Consider the following 15,588-nt stretch of genomic DNA (forward strand, 5'->3'; position numbering starts at 1 on the left):
ACTCTTAACTGTCTGTCATCTGCACCTCTATAACTTTCTGGTTTGGTTCTGCAGCCCAACAAGACAAGCACATCACACAAACCAGAGATTAATTAGGACTGCAGAAAAACCATTATTACCAACCTGCCTTCAATCATACCGCATGAGTCAAAAAGAGGGCTGTGAAAATATTTACAGACCCCTCACATCCTGGACATAAACTGTTTCAACTCCTACCCTCAAAATGATGCTATAGAGCACTGCACACCAGAACAACTAGACACAAGAACAGTTTTTTTCTGAATGCCATCACTCTGCTAAACAAATAATTCCCTCAACACTGTCAAACTATTTACTAAGTCTGCATTACTATTACTATTAATCCCATCCTTCCTTTCACCCATCTCCTCCCACTTATGACTGCATAACTGTGACCTTGTTGCTTGTATCCTAACTATTTTTATTGACTGTTTCCTCATATGATTTGATTGCTTATTGTACCCTGTGACTATTATTAAGTGTTGTACCTTATGATTCTTGACTCTTGGCAAATGTATCTTTTCTTTTATGTACACTGAGAGCATATGCACCAAGACAAATTCCTTATGTGTCCAGTCACACTTGACCAATAAAGAATTCTATCTTAAGATCTGATCCCTTGAAAGGATTACCCGTGAAAACTGATGTATCCTAAACTTCGCAAATTATACCTTTGAAAAGTAGTCATGGCCAAAATTAATTATTCCACTTAAAGATAAGGGAAGGTAAAACCAATCAACCACTTAAAGCTGTTATTAGAATTGGTGATTAAAGCAGGACTTCACACAATCAAACTTTGCAGCTTGATTCTCTTCTTCAACTTGGCTTCCTTGAGTACATTGGAACTCCAGTTCCTACAATCCTAGAATATAGAAAGTAAAGAAGATGCATTTCAGGAGAGTGAGATCCTTTATGTCATTATGTTTGCCATAATTTTATCTTCTATTGATTTTAATGTAACTTGGATTGTTGTGAGTCACCCATAGGTGTTGAGAATTGAGAAGCATAGTCCTGTCCCCTGACACATGCACATACCACAAGGGTTTAAAATCTTTATTGAGGCTTCACCAGTCCTAAATAGTATTCCCCAGGAATACCCCACATAGGAATTAGAGCAAGATCCAATGAGTGCAATTTTCCCAAATCAGGAAAGACAGAGCAAGTCTGCAAATATAAGTCAATGATCCAGAACACAGATCCCACAAGCCAAAATCCTAGTCCAAGGTCCACAAAGCAAAACAACAGAATCAAGGGCAAAGTTTCAAGGTAAGGTACACAATATCCAAACAAATGCACAATCCGAAATGGAAGAGTTGTTCTCAACAACATTGCTCTGCTCTGCATGCAGGGATAAATACCTGCCAGCCAGTGCAACTCATTAAGAGGGGCGAAGCTGCCTCCTTGTGAGTAGCCTCACTGACCTTTGTTGTGCCTCTCTCCTCTTGGCCTTGCACATCCTAGGACCTGGCGGAGGAGGCAGTTCCTCCTCATCCTTGCTCATTGGTTGCAGCTGTGTCCCTACTCCACCCTCTGCTTCGGGTTCTGAGCTTCTTGGTTGCAAGTGGGAGAGAAAAGATTGAAGCCTGGGAAATAGACCCCTTGTCAATCAATAGAAGTGCTGATTTACCACCAGCTTACCAAGTACTTAGGCACCAAAGGTGCAGTGGCAGAAGCAAACATCAATTAATGACATAATAGCTAGCCATCAACCCCCTATTGACAACTAAAAGCCACACACAATCAGGCACCATATAAATAAGACATTTAGTGCACATATTCTGGAGAGAGAAAAGTTTCTGAGAATGGGCTCCAGCATGAGCCTGAAAGCTTGGAAGAATAAACCTTTGGTCCTGGTGGCCAACTAAGATTGGACCCTGCAACATTATCCTGAAACATGAATAATTACTTTCATTTGCAAAGCAACTGAGTTGGCAACAATTTGTAGGATGATGCAGCGTGATTGTACAGATAGTTCATGACTTGCAAACACAATTGAACTCAGCATTTCCATGGCTAAGCAAGGCAGTTAAGTGACTCACTCCCAATTTTAAGACCTTTGTTAAGTGACCTGCTGCAGTTGTTAATGAATCATATGGTTGTTAAGCTAATCTGGTTTGCCCCATTGACGTTGCCTGTGGGAAGCCCACAAGGAAGATTGCAAATGAGGATCACAGGACCCTGGGACATTGCAACCCTTGTAAATACATGTTGTTTCCCAAGCACTTGAATGTTTTGCACATGGTCATGGAGATGCTATGACGGTTTTAAGTATGACAACCAGTTGTCACTTTTTCAGTGCTGTTGTAACTTCAAACAGTCACTATGCAAACAGTGCTTAATAAGTTGAGGAGTACCTGTATTCCAGTCTAATCAATTCGCAATCTCACAATGTGGATGAAATGAGAAAGCATGCTCTTCTGATTCCTTAGAGGAAGGGTTGGACTAAAGGAAAAAAATTTTTGATTAATTCTATCAAAGCATGACTGGTGTTGGGTGCAAATGCAATGCTACCCTTTCTTTTATGTCCCATTTCCAAAAGAAAGCAAGATTTGGGAACTCAAAGGCTTACTGGTTCTCTTGTATCAGGCAGTTTACCCTAGCCAAATATATCCTTGCATTCCTGCTTTCTCAACACAATGTCACAATTATTTATTGTGTTATTTAATAGAGGTAGTACCTTATGGGACATATCCCATGTGATAAAGCAGCTCTTTGGTTATATAGCTAGAGTATCTTTGATTAATGTCATCCTGGCTTGCTTTAAGTGACCATATTAGCCCTTTAGAACAGATTTTTGTTTATGGTCTTAGCTCTGAAATCGCTTTGGAAGAAGCTCTGAATAGGTAAGCAGAGACATGCTTCATTTGATTCAGTGGGATTCTTTTCTCATCAGTTTGCAGCTTTAATTGCCGTAAAAACCTTTCAAAATATGCTTGTGTTTGTTTTCTATATCTGGCCACCGACAAAATAAATAAATAAATAAAAATGTTAACTGGAACCTTTCAAAAATTACATGTCGTTCTTAACGCACCAGATTGATCTTTCCTGAATGTGCAAAACGGTTGTGGGTTAAACAGGCAGAAGGTAGGTGTTTTGGGGTTTTGGTTTTAAATGAGTATCAGGGCAGGAAAGCTAAGGAATCTTGCTGGGAAGGAAGTGGCAGGGTGCCAAATCTGATAATCTGACACTAACTGTTTTCCCCCTCTTTGTGCCATCTGCCACTTAATCAGAAAATTTAGCAAGCGAGCTGCAGACTTCCCTTTGTTTAAGATATGGAGGACAATGTCTTTTCTGTTCCATTAGGAATTCCACTAGGATACAGCCAAAATTGCAGATTTCGTGGCTTTCCATAAGGATGAACCAATACATGTTAAGGTGTGTGTGTGTGTTTTATTCCCATCTTGTGTATTCAAAAAAGGGACAAGTATAGAATGTTTGGCATTCTAGAAACCACTATAGTCACAACCATGATGGATTACCTAGTGAAATAGATGAAAGGAAACACAACATTACATTGTTTCTTCTCCTTCCTTATCGCAACTACAGGTAGTATTCAACTTATGACTGCTTAGCGACCGTTATGACCAAACCAAAAAAGGAGACTTACAACCCAAACCTGGTCAGATCTCTGCAGTCATGTTATTGAACTTAGGCCATAGGCCCTCATTTGTGGCCATTTGGAGTGTCCCAGAGTCAGGGGACCATATTTTATGACAGTTTTTGGCAAAACCACACTCACAGTGAATCATTAGTTTGCTTAATGACCAGTGTGGCCATAAGGCAGCCACATAGACCACATGCCTTATGAGTGCCACTGAAAAGGTCACAAAATCATATCAACACTGTAACCAACCTATTTTATGACCGTTACAACACATAACTGTAATGGACAAGCTCAATTTTGGTTGTATGTCAAGGAGTACCTGTAGAACTTTTTGTGGTCCAGTGATCAGGACTCTTGTGGTGAGAAGAATCCATGAAACTTCATTCTTGATTCATCAGATACCATCACCCAAACCCAAAATCCTGTGCCTATTTCTAAAACTTTAGGTTATTTTAGATTCTTAAAATATTTTTGAAGTTGGAAAATTGACCACTTTAGTTGAAATTGAAAACTGACAACTGAATAGTCACATCCCTGCCATAATGTCTGTTTTCTGATTTTCTTGATAATATGCTAGGACCCTAGAATCTGGATAAGGGGCCATCACAACTTGGAGTTAAGGGGTTTGTATTACTCCAAGATTAAATATTAATAGTTTACACAGATAACCTAAGCTAGAAATAAGTGGGGATAGTCTCTATTGTACATGCATGATGATAACGCACCATTTACAATCTATTATGATAGAAATAATTTAACTGCAAAGTACATAATTGATGAAGAAAATCTATCAGTGGTCACCAGGAGTTGAAATTGATTTGAGGGCACATAATCAAAGTACATGATTAAAAAAACAATCATATTAATAAAAAAACAGAAGACTTTTTCTTGAGGTCATGAAAAAAAGTAGGCAAAACAGCATTAAACATTAAATTTAATTGTTACCAAAACCAGTATCTTCCAGGAAAGGCAGGGTTGGCTTGATGCTGTAAGCAAGCATATGTCAGGATTAGACAGATTCTCTGGGAACACATTTCAACGGTGTTGGCACTGTAGCTTAAAATGTCTTGTTTTTCAGGGCCCTTTCAGGAAGTCATCATCAAAAAAGCAAGATTCTCACACATTTAGAGAAGGAAAGTTTTTTGCAACAACAAAATGGGTTTAATTATGGAACCTTGAAAACTGGAAGCCGAGCACCTTGGCCTTCATTTGTCAATGCATAGATTAAGATCAAGCCTTCCTGTTGCCTTTGATCTTCCTTCTAACAGTCTCAGCTTTATGAGAAGGATGCTAATTACTTATGTGATAACACGAAAACCTCCATCCATTGCTTGGCCTGGAATATTTTAGTAATGCGCAGCATCAGAGGATGTTATTATCTTGCTTTAGTAAATCTACACTGAATCTACTTCTTCACTTAGGAGAGTGACACTCAGATCACCACCTCTGATGTTGGGGGTGAGAAGGTTCCTTCTGGCCTCCAGCAAGACTGGGAAACAGAATTTGAACAATTACGTTTCCTCAGCTACTGACTTGGAATTCTAATGCAGAATCACACCAATGTCATCTAAAATCTTCATATATTACTTAAAATATTTCAGTTATTTTATAATTCCATTAATAATATAAAAGAAATGGGCTTCCAACTGAGAAGAATAATTGCATGCTGAGAAATGCCTACTTAATACAAAGAAGCTTATGTACTGAATTTGCTCGGCTCTGATTTTTTTTTGCTCTGTGTTGGTGTGCAGAGTGAGACCGAAAAAAGGAACAATTTTTCCCCATGCCTTAATATATGGATATGTATTCTTAATAGAAATAGGGCTGATAGAATGAAAAATGGCAAAAACCATTACAAAGGAGCCGATTTTTGATTGCAATTCTGATTTTGGTTTTGATGGGGAGTGTATGTTGCTTCCCCATCATTCATTAAGTAGAATCAAGATAATGTAATCTGCATTTGGGGTGGATGGGTTAGGTCATATACACACAGTAAACTGGACAAAACATCTTGATTTAGTCTAAATAATGGTAAATATGCCTCGAGTCAAGACCAATTCCTGGTGATTATATTGTGGTGGCAGTAGGATGTGTGCTTGCTTTTTTGCATGCACAGTATTACAGAAGTGGTTTGCCACCAGCTTCTTTCATTATGTTTTCAGACTACCTATTTTTCCTGGCATTTCCAGATAGCCACCCATTTAAATATTAACCAGGCTTAACTTCACTAATGTTCAGGTGTGCCATTTCGCACTCTCCTGGACTGGGATGCCTCGTTCATAGTCACTCATTCCTTCATTGGTTCCTGTTTGGATTATGGCAATGTGCTGAACATGGGGCTGACCTGGACACCACCTGGAAGCTACAACTAGTCCAGAATGTGGTGGGGCATGCAGTGATGGATGCCCCTGGATTTACTCATGTAACTCCTCTGTTGCATGAATTACACTGGCTCCCAGCTTTCTTCTGGATACAATTCAGGATTCTGGTTGTTATCTTTAAAGCCCTGAATGGCATAGGGACAGATTGCCTTTTCCTAAAGACATCTACCTGTCCTACCAGATTAGATTACATAGGGCAGGCATGCTCCTATTCCCTTCCCTTACTGCCAGTTTATGGGAGCTAGGAAGTATACCTTTTGTATAGTAGCCCCAGCCTTATGGAATATTTTCCCCTTGAAGTTCAACAGCCCTCTGCCCTCCTAGCCTCCTAGATTGGTATGTATGATTATTATTCTGTTGCTTTGCATGTACACTGAGAGCTTCTGCACCAGAGACAAATTCCTTGTCTCTGGTGCTAATCATACTTGGCCAAATAAAGTATTCAGTTCAATTTAATTCATAGTTTGATATAAGATAGAAGGCTATATAAGTATAGCACAGGGTATATGCACTGTCATCTGACGGGTCCCTGATATAAATCCAGATGGCTATATCACTACATTAGAGAAAATATCAATAATAACTTTAACAAGATGACAAGAGCCTGCCATATGCAATATGTAATAAAAATAATAGTTTTATACCCTCCACTCAGATTATTACAATGCACTGTATGTTATGGTGAGCTTTGAGGCAGGGGTGGGATTCAAATTTTTTAACAACCGGTTCTGGGCATGCCTTAGTTGGTGGGTGTGGCTTGGTGGTCATGTGACTGGGTGAATGTGGCTTGGTGGTCATATTATTGGCCAACTCAATATCACTCACTTCGAGGCACGCATCTCCTCCCCGGCCTCTCATGACTGTGGTGGGGATGCTGCAACAGTCGTAAGTGTGAAAAATGGTCATAAGTCACTTTTTTCAGTGCCATTGTAACTGAATGGTCACTCCACACAAGCAAAGTACCAGCAAAGGAGGGGGAAAAAAACCCAGGGAAGTTCCTGAGACAGGAAGTCTAGTCCTGCCAAGAATGTAATAAGGGTTAACGGAGAGGCAGTTTCTATAAGGAACACCAGAATGTTTCCTTCCTGCCTTCCTTACAGGATTAGGCCGGTAATTTCTTCTAACAACCGGTTCTCTGAACTGCTTAGAATGTTAACAACCGGTTCTAGTGAATAGGTGCAAACTGGTAGAATCCCACCCCTGCTTTGAGGACAATATGGGATGTTTAGGTAATTTCAGAATGATGCTACAAAAGTAGTACCTAGAGGCAACTGTTAGTTCAGTCTGTGCCAGTCTTATATCATCTCAGCTGATTTTCCAAGTTTATATTACAGTTCAGTTCAAACAGCTATTTTTTGTACTTTATAAAGCACACAGTGTTGGGAAATCCATTTCTTCCTCATTTATTGATTTGTTCATTAAATTTATGTGGCCTCCCATTTCAGTTGCATGACTCCAGGTGGCTAACAATGAAAAACAAATAATTTTTTTAAAAAACTATATCTATAACACGGTATTGTATTTATCCAAGTTCTTCCTACTGAATAGAGTATTGTATTTAACGTTAGATAGAGGTGTCAGCATAGCTCAAGGCTTTTATCTTTGCCTTTGAAGTTAAGGTTTAATAATGGATTTGCTTGCCATGGTAGATATCACACCAATTGGCAAAACCAATTCATTTTGAAATATAAACTGACTTATAAAAGAAAAATGATACCAACAACAAAAAGAAAACTGGGTTAAATGAAAAATTAGTAGAGAAAGTAGAATTGCCGCTAAGAAAGATAACTCAAAATGCCAAAAATAATATATTGTAGAGTTTATATTTAAACTTATCCCTTTTCAGGACAGTTAAGGGAAAATTCATCTTCAGCTTTACATATATAGTTGATAAGAATGTAAGAATATATATTCCTATGCATTCCTGTCTGTTTCCTGAAATACTGGTCTGATATTCCAATCTTTTAAAAAAAATTTTATTAAGTTTCCAAATTTTACAAACATAAAACTTTATACATTGTTATCAACATCAAGACATCTTTTGCATCTCCTCACATTTTTCAGTGTATGTATTTACTTATTCCTTTATTTCCATTACATCTTACTCTTACTATAAATCAACTGATATTCCAATCTTTATGTATTTGAGATATGGCATTGGGATATTTGTGAGTTGACCCACACTTTATAAAAAGTCCTCCTTGAAGAGATATGTTTGATTCTAGCTTTATTAACTTTTTGGAACCACAGATTTTTAAGTGAAGTTGATTTTGTAGGTTTTTGCTTCTGGGTTAGTTTTTGGGTACTTTAAAATTGTTATTTTTCTGCACTTACGTTTTGCGTGTGTAAAAGAAAGAGAAAATCCTAAAAAAAGAAAGCATTAACAGAAAATATCAACAAATCTGTAACTTTTTGCTTTAAGTTTCAAACATGCTGAATGGGAGGAAATGAACTTGATAAGCTAAAATGAGAAATGAAAATTGGCAGATTTGTCCATTCCTGCTTCAAAATCAATTATGTTTCTCAGTTGGTCTGAACAGAATGACGTCCCCTTAAAGAACAGCTTTTTTCCATGGTCTCTGTGGAAGAATCCAAAGTACAAAATTCTCTACATTTTGTTGCCCTCCTTTCAAGCAACCATGAATGAAGATTACTTGATTATTAAGCCTTCCTACCATTCAGTCCTGAGAACTGTATATAAGACAGAAGAGATGAAAAATGTGTGACCTTATTACAAATTCTGTGATTTGGTATGAGATAGCTTTATATGTGGTCTCTATAGCAGCTAGTTGCTTGTGCAGAAAGATTCACAGAGAATAACAGAATAATAGAGTAACAGAGGAAGGGACCTTGGAGGTCTTCTAGTCCAACCCTCTGCTCAAGCAGGAAACCCTATTCATTTTAGAGAAATGGTTGTCCAATTTCTTCTTTAAAAACTCCAGTGTTGGAACATCCAAATCTTCTGGAGGCAAGTTATTCCATTTGTACAGTGAGAGCTTATGCACTGGAGACAATTTCCTTGTCTGTCCAATCACATTTGGGCAATAAAGAATATTAAATTATAAAAAAAATAAAGAATATTCTATCCTCCCTGCCTCCCTGCCTTCTTCCTTCCTACCTCCCTACCTTTTCTTTCATTCCAGATAAATTACCATATACACCTTAATGGTCTGGTTCACATGTCATGCTTCTTTAGTTTTGCTTTAGCATGTCCATTGTGAATTGTAGACTATGAATGGTGGCTTAGACTATTTATGTATCTATTCAATTCTGGTTCATTTGATAACTCATGCTTAAGCAAGCCATATTAGTGTGATTCCAGCCAGTGTAGGATCACTGCATATTCTAAAATCAATCTCCTCACAAAACAGTAGTACATTTGCCGCCAATAGCCCTTTTGAATTATTAGACCACTCACAGAGACCTTTTCCCCTCTCTCTGTTGTTAAATATTCCCAATAATCACTAAAAGATTAATATTGTATTCGTACACAGGACACATACATTTATGATTTTAATAATCCAATTTTGAATCTAAAGTGTGACCAATTGATGAGTTGAATTCTGGATGTAACTTATTCAGAATATACAAGAGACAGTTGAAATGAAAACCTTTGACCCAATTAGTTGGGACTTGTGTAGAAAAGGAGAATCATTTTTAAAAAGACCCTCAATATTCTATTTGGAGCTTCTTCATAGTGAAGAATATTTGTGTCAAAAAATGCAAAGAAATAATGTGATCATTTACCAGAAGGCAAAATGGTGAAATATTCTCCCTACTTCACTCTTCCAGGATATCCTTTGTCACCATAGCTGGTTGTATCAATTTTTCTGGATAAAGATCCATTCTTCTAAATAAAGCAATGAGATGAAAGAACCAACCATTTTTATTTTCTAACAATGTCCACAGGGCTTCAGTGTATTTTTACAAAGAACGATGATGCGGATACTACAAAATGGTTTGCAAATATTCATCAATATTTGATGAATATTGAAATTGGAAATTGTTGTTTTGCTTTAAACCATGATATATAAAGATTCACTAATTATAAGGTTGAACATCTAAGTAGCCTAAATTCAATAAACCACAAAAACCAGCTGAGCCGGACTGAAACCACTCTGGAGAGGGGTAACTCTGTAGGCAAGCAGGGCCAGATAAGGGTCGCTAGGCTCATTCCTCAGAGTGGACGGGATCACAAGCCTAGTGTCTTTCAGTAATAATCCATCTTGTACAGTGAGTGTAGCTCATTCTGGCCAGTATCCTCTCAGTGCAGGTTCCTGTTTTGCATGCACTGGCCATCCATCTGTACACAATTTCATGATTCGAGAGCAAATACTATCAGCTTGTAACTGCTCTTTTATGATTTCTATATATGTGTAGCTAACAGGCAAGGTGTCTACTACACAGTACATATATGTTAGTGCTTTCCATCAGCTCCATTCTGCTTTGGACATGTGAGAATCCATAGGCAAACGTGACAATGTGTCTGCTGTCCAAAGTGACTTTCCGGGCACATGCACAATGTAGTAAGAGTAACGCATGAGCCTCATCCTGAATCGCCGAATTCTCAAGGGTAGAAGATCTAGTGCTTGATCTCCAAACAAACTGACAAGTGGTTTGTGGTCAGTCTCCAGGCAGAAATGCTTTCCTAGGAGGAAATCCCGAAATCTTTCACATGCCCAGGTTAGAGCCAGGCCTTCTTTTTCCACCTGTGCATAGCGTTGTTCAGTTGGAGTGAGTGAACGCGATGCGTAAGCCACAGGCTTCCATTTATCTCCCCACTCTTGAAGAAGAATTTCACCCAAGCCATATGATGATGCATCCGCTGACACTTTCATCACTTTGTTCGGATCATACATGGCCAGCACCAGAGGGGAAGACAAAGCATCTTTCAATGTTTTTTTTTTTAAATAATTTTTTTTTATTGATTTTAACAACAAACACAAACACATAAAACATAAGACATAACATAAAAACATCATCATTCTTCATAAGTTTACAAGCAGCGTATCGGTTGGTTTACCACTCCCTTTTGTGCATCCATTTCATAGTCATCATAATAATTATGTTGCATAATAACTCATATCGCCAATCAGCAACCATATATCCCAGTATCACTATTGAACAATCATTTGACTATAATTTAACTAATTCATACTTAAGCGAGATAACTATAATTTAATTAGTTTATTTTATAACTGATCATAAAATCATACCAAATCTATCTTAATAAAATATTCTTAAGTATTATCAAAACCAGAAAAAAATGTATATTCATTATATCCTAGGCTTCTAAATATTCTATTATTGTATTGTATTATCTAACCATTGATAAAAAAGATCCCAAACTTCATAAAATTGTTTATCTTCTTGTTCTCTAATTTCAAATATCAATCTACTCATTTCAGCACATTCCAATATTTTCTTAATGATTTCTTCCTCTAATGGTATTCTCTCACTCTTCCAATTTTTAGCAAATACAATCCTAGCCGCTGTTAATACATTTACAATCAAATATTTTAAATTTTTATTATATGTATCAGGTAAGATTCCCAGTAAAAAAATCTCCGGTTTCAAGTCTATATGTTTTTTTGTCATTTTTTCCAACCACATGCAAATTCTAGTCCAGTATTTCCTGGCCTCCTCAGAAGTCCACCACATATGGTAATATGAACCAGGAATCTGATGACATTTCCAGCATTTTTCAGATTTGTTCTTAAACATTCTTGCAATTCTTGTCGGGGGGAAATGCCACCTATAAAACATCTTATACAAATTTTCTTTATATGCTGTTGACATTGTCATTTTATAATTTTGAGACCACAACTTTTGCCATTTCTCTAAATCAATCCCATATCCAAAATTCTTCCCCCAAGCAATCATTGTTTCTTTAACTTGTTCTTCCTCCAATTTAATTTCCAACAAATAATTATATAATTTTTTAATCACTTTTTCATCAGTACCTGTCAAAATCCTATCTAAATCAGTCAATTTGTCATAAAATCCTTCCATTTTGGAATCTTTAAGATACCTTGAATGTAAACCAATTCATCTTTATACCTTTTTCTTCTAAATTTTGCATCGTTTTAAGTTCACCCTTTTCATCTAGTAATTCCCCATATCTAACTGTTTGTTCCTTCTTATAGGTTATAGGATAAGAAAAAGCTTCAATAGTTGATAACCAAACTGGAATTTTCAAATAACATTGTTTCTTAATTTTCTCCCAATTCAACCATAACGATTCCCATATATAATGCCTTCTAAAGTAACCCTGTGATTTAGTTCCCTTATACCATAAAAAGCATGCCAACCCAATAGTAAATCATGTCCTTCTAATGCCAACAATCTAGTCTTTCTTAACGTTATCCATTCTTTAGCCCACATTAAATTTGCAGCTTGATAATACAACTCCCAATTAGGAAGGCCAAATCCTCCTCTAATTCTAGCATCCTGTAAAAGTTTTAGTTTTATTCTCGCTTTCTTACCTTGCCATATATACTTCAACACAATTTTATTTAATTCTTCAAAATAGTCTTTACCTAACCTAATTGGTATTGTTTGAAACAAATATAAAATTCTAGGTAAAATATTCATTTTAATTGTTGAAATTCTACCTATCAGTGACAATTGTAAGTTTTCCCATTTTTTCAGATCAGATGCTATCTGCTGTTTAAGTTTAATATAGTTATTCTCTTTCAGTGTAGTACATCTTGACGTCAAATATATCCCCAAATATTTAACTTTATTCGTAACTTGAATTTTCAATAGTTCTGTCAGCTCTTCTCTTTGTCTTAATAACATGTTCTTTGTCAAAATCTTTGTTTTGTCTTTATTTATTTTCAAGCCAGCCATCTCACCGTACATCTATCTTTTCAAATAGTTTTAAAGCTGTCTCAAGAGGATCTTCCAAAATAAAGACCAAGTCGTCTGCAAAGGCTTGCAATTTGAATTCCTCCTTTTTAACTTTCATTCCTTTTATATTTGTATCCTCTCTAATATTTCTATTTAACACTTCCAAAGTCAATACAAATAACAAAGGAGATCCTTGTCTTGTACCTTTTTTAATATTAATAGAGTCTGTGAGTTCTCCATCTATCATTACTTTTGCCGTTTGCTTATAATATATGGCTTCTAGTACTTGAATAAATTTTCTAGCAAAGCCCATCTGTTCCAATAATAATAGCATAAATCTCCAATTCACGTTATCAAATGCCTTTTGGGCATCTAAGAATATCAAAGCCATTTGTTTTTCAGGATGCGCCTCGTAATATTCCAATGTATCCAGGATTATCCTCATATTGTCTTTAATTTGTCTCTTTGGTAAAATCCATTCTGATCAGGGTGAATAAAATTATTTAAATATTTTTAAGCCTCTCTGCCAAGATTGAAGCAAAGATTTTATAGTCTGCATTCAATAAGGAAATAGGTCTATAGTTCTTAATTTGTAATGGGTCACCCCTTCTTTTGGGATAAGTGTAATATAAGCTTCTGACCATGTTTTAGGTATTTTCTTATTTACCATAACTTCATTCATGACTTCTAATAGTGGAGTGCTCAACGATTCTTGTAGTGTTCTATAAAATTCTGCCGGGAGACCATCTGGTCCTGGTGCTTTTCCATTGTTCTGTCTGTTGAGTGCTTCAGTTAATTCCATCATTGTTATAGCACTTTCTAACATTTCCCCAGTTTCATCAGGTATCTTAGGTAGGTTAGCATTTTGTAAATACTGTTTAATTTTTTCCTCATCAAGATCCTCCTGTTTATATAATTGTCCATAAAAATCTCGAATGATTGCCTTTTTCTCTTTATTACCATAACATACTTGACCTTGATTGTCTATTAACTGTAATATTTTCCTTGATTCTTTCTCTTTTCTCAATTTATATGCTAACCATCTACCTGGCCTATTTGCATCTTCAAAATAGTTCTGTTTAGCACTTCTAATTTTGTGTGCCAGTTCTTCTTTCTCTGCTTGATCCATTTTATGTTTAATTATATCCATTTTAAGTTTAATATCTTTTTCTGTGGCGTTTTTGTAATTCTTTTTCCAGTTTTTTATGGTCGTCTTCTAGAGCTTTAATCATTTGCCTCTTCCTAATGTTCTTTTTCTTTGAATAGTCTATTATTAATCCTCTTGCATATGCCTTCATTGTATCCCAAACATTCTGTATTGAAGTATCCTCTTTTTGTTTACATTGAAGAAGAAGGCCAATTCTTTTTCCATCCATTGTGTAAAGTTTTTTTCCTTTAAGATAGTATTATTTAATGTCCATCTAGTTCTTCTTTTTTGTCCTTTCCATTTAATTGTCATTGGATTGTGGTCTGCCCATGTACTTGTTTCAATATTTATTTCTTGAATATTGGATAATAATTCTGTTGATGTCCAAATCATATCTATTCTGGACCATGATAAATGTCTATTGGAATAAAAAGTGTATTGTTGAATTTTAGCATTTCTTTCTCTCCATATATCTTTAAGATTTAATTCATCTGTCATTTAAAAAAAAGATTTAGGGAGAGTCTTCCTATTTTGTCGTGTTGCTTTTGCTGTATAATCCAGTTTATTGTCTACAATTCCATTGAAATCTCCCATCATAAGTATATTAGCGTAGTCCAGTTCAATTATTTTCATGTGTAATTTTTATAAAATTCTTCTTGTTTATCATTCGGGCATAATTGCAACCAAGAGTGTTTTTGTATTATTGTCCACTATTTCAACCATTAATACTCTTCCGTCTTCATCAGTAAAAGTCAGTTTTGCTGGAATAGTTTCCTTAATATACAAAACCACTCCTCTTTTCTTACAGTAAGTCAGAGAAGTAAATATTTTCCCTAATTTTGATCGTGCCAGTAGTTGTTTGTGTTGTTTTTTAATGTGTACTTCTTGTAGGCAAATTATATCAAATTTTAGCTTCTCTAATTTGTGAAAGGTTTTTTTCTTCTTTTAGTAGCTGAATTCAGTCCATTTATATTGATAGAAATCAATTTTTTTTCCTCCATGGTTATGCTTTATATTTAGGTCTAACAGCTCTCGTGGATCTTACTTCACGTTGTTCTTTGATCTCCACTTGTCCACCTATTGCACCTTCCTCTTTTCTCATTTCCATTTGATCCTCTTCAGATTCAGTTGAAATGTTCTCTTTTTCTATCTCCATTTCTCTTCTTTCAAAGAATTCCTTGTAGAATGTTTCTGCTTTCTCAATTGAATCAATTCTATGTCTCTGTTCTTGCCACGTAAACATTAATCCTTCTGGAATCAGCCATCTATAGTTCACCTCTTTTTCCAATAGCCTTTTAGTCAAAAATTGATAGTCTCTACTAATCTCTCTCACTTTTCTAGGTACTTGTTTTAAGACCACAATCTCTTTGTCTTTATACTTCAACACCTTCTCTCTTGCCACTTGTAATATTTGGGTTTTAATAGTTTTTTTGGTGAATCTGACATGAACCTCTCTTGGTAATTGGTTCCTCGTCGCATACCTTGTGAAGACTCGATATATCTCATCTACTCCATCCATCATCTTTTCCTCTGTTATTTCCAAAGCTCCAGCCAAGATTTCAATCATTACTGCAGCCAAATTTTGT

At 36.1% G+C, this 15,588-nt stretch overlaps 2 long non-coding RNA genes across 6 annotated transcripts in view; one reads left to right on the forward strand and one right to left on the reverse strand.

The window, feature by feature from the left end:
* LOC148130963 (uncharacterized) overlaps window positions 1-15,588 on the forward strand; it is a 268,594-nt gene that overhangs the window by 111,884 nt on the left and 141,122 nt on the right. The window lies entirely within an intron of this gene.
* On the reverse strand, window positions 10,943-12,859 carry LOC148130964 (uncharacterized). The gene is made up of 2 exons (XR_015749131.1): window positions 12,489-12,859; window positions 10,943-11,769 (listed from the first exon to the last, which is right to left on the reverse strand). It is a non-coding gene; the product is annotated as an uncharacterized LOC148130964 (long non-coding RNA).

This window comes from Notechis scutatus, chromosome 4 (genome assembly GCF_049901735.1).
Source record: "Notechis scutatus isolate UNSWTSFEM ecotype Mainland chromosome 4, rNotScu1.2, whole genome shotgun sequence".
NCBI lineage: Eukaryota > Metazoa > Chordata > Lepidosauria > Squamata > Elapidae > Notechis > Notechis scutatus.